Here is a 2,346-nt window from a genome sequence, read left to right as displayed (position 1 = left end):
AGATTTCCAACGTATTTTAAATATCCGAAAATGTAAAACTGTCCACTTCACAAAAACGAAAAACTTAGTATCTTATGACTACAACATCAACGAGTCACAAATGGTGTCGGTAAACTCATACAAATATCTGGGTGTAACACTTTGTAGGGACGTCAGATGGAAGTATCGCAGACGCTCAGTTGTGAGTAAAGCCGAAAGCAGGCTTCGGTTTCTTAGTTGAATAATGGGGAAATGCAATCGGTCTATAGAGGAGCTCGCTTACGAGTCACTCGTGCGAGCCATCAGAGGATACTGCTTAAGTTTATGAGACCTGTACGAAATAGGACTAGCAGTGGATACTTAAGGATACTAAACATGTGCAGAGAAGGGCAGCACGAATGGTCACAGGTTTGTTTGACCTGGGGGAGAGTGTCACACATATGTTAAAAGAACTGAACTGACAGGACCTTGACGATGGATGTAAACTATACCGAGAAAGCACACGTACCAGGTTTCAAGAACTGGCTTTGAATGCCGAGTCTAACAATATACTACAACCCCCCCCCCCCCCCTACATATCGCTGCCATAGGGATCGCGAGGACAAGGTCCGATTAATCACAGCACGCACAGAGGCATTTAAACACTCATTCTTCCCACGCTCCGTACGTGAATGGAACGGGGAAAAGCCCTAATGACACGGCCGGCCGAAGTGGCCGTGCGGTTAAAGGCGCTGCAGTCTGGAACCGCAAGACCGCTACGGTCGCAGGTTCGAATCCTGCCTCGGGCATGGGTGTGTGTGATGTTCTTAGGTTAGTTAGGTTTAACTAGTTCTAAGTTCTAGGGGACTAATGACCGCAGCAGTTGAGTCCCATAGTGCTCAGAGCCATTTGAACCAACCTAATGACACGTAAACACGGATGTACCCTCTACCATGCACTAAATAGGTGTTTGGAGAGTATAGATGTAGATGTAGTGGTGTAAGGTGACCATGTCTTCGGAAATATCTGTGCCACTTCACATATTTATTAATTTCTGAATATATAAAACTACTGTATAGAAAATAAATCCACCCTGAATTCAGCTCCAATTTTTATGCACAAGTTAGATAAGAAAACTCAGTTACAATAAATTGGAATTACCTAGAAGAAAATTGTACTCATCGAAACATCATATAAGCCATGTGGTGCAATTGGCAGAAAACATGACGTTTGACAGAAGGAAGCTAAAACGCTGAAGAGGGGATATCCCATCAGTGTGGTAGCGTCACAACAGATGAAGGTGGTGAGTGGCCATGGACACCAAAATGTTTGGACGTGAGAGTGAAGATGGCGAATTATATCTGAATACTGTACAACTATTGAGACACTTAACGTTCTTAGACAGGACACTGAGACCATAAGATAAATTTGAGCATTAATGCGAAAATTCTGGAACAAGTTTCATTTTTGTAAAGTCAAGAACAGAGTAATAATGTAGTGCTATAAATGCTAGGAGTGTATGATAACAGTTGACGCCATAAATAAAAGACTGTAAATAATAAGTGATAATTCAAAAGAAATAACTGTAGGTCTATTGTTTCGTGTAAGCACTTACATACAAAATAACTTCAAGAAAAGATCGAAATTCTGCACTTTCTTAGGTGTGTATGCTGTAAAATACTAATTTGCGTGTGAAACACTGGACTGACGTAACAGAGGGGCTGAAGGCCCTAATCTAATCAGCTTAAATAAATAAATAAACCAGTAAATAAGGTAACATGTGCTAAAGACAAGCTCACCACAATCTTAAAGGTAACACAGAGCACATTTTTCACACGCGTAGCAGAGTAATTCTTGTAAGATACTAAGGAATGTCAGTGATCACAATTAGACAATTACGTGTTACAGGCTTCCAGTAATATTTTTATAGTATTCAGCTCAAATCATATAACGGATATCACAATCCGTTCAAGAAATAAACATTCTAAAATCAGCACTTAAACGTTCATAAACATTTCACTGAAGTAACGTCACGTTTTACCTGGCTTCCTATGTTAGGACAAATAAAACCTTTACATTATACTTGGCTTCACACGCCAGGATTTTAATAGCCTGGTACTGTATAAACAGTCTATAACGAAAGAGTGGTTTATATCGAGAGTAGGTTCGTTAGATGGCAGTACTCACTCAACAGCCGTAACAATGTTCTTAAAGTTTGTCCTGGAAATTCACCATTTATAATCATTTGCATTGAGCTACATGGTGCAGCGGTATGTCACTGGACTAGTGTTCGGAAAGACTGCTGTTACTAAACTGCTTATAGCAAATGCCAGTCTGGTTCCTTAGGGCACAGATTAATTCTTTTCCCGTCCTTCCCCGATCTGAGCT

The sequence above is a fragment of the Schistocerca nitens genome, chromosome 8 (genome assembly GCF_023898315.1).
Source record: "Schistocerca nitens isolate TAMUIC-IGC-003100 chromosome 8, iqSchNite1.1, whole genome shotgun sequence".
Lineage (NCBI taxonomy): Eukaryota > Metazoa > Arthropoda > Insecta > Orthoptera > Acrididae > Schistocerca > Schistocerca nitens.
This window is presented reverse-complemented; position numbering follows the sequence as displayed.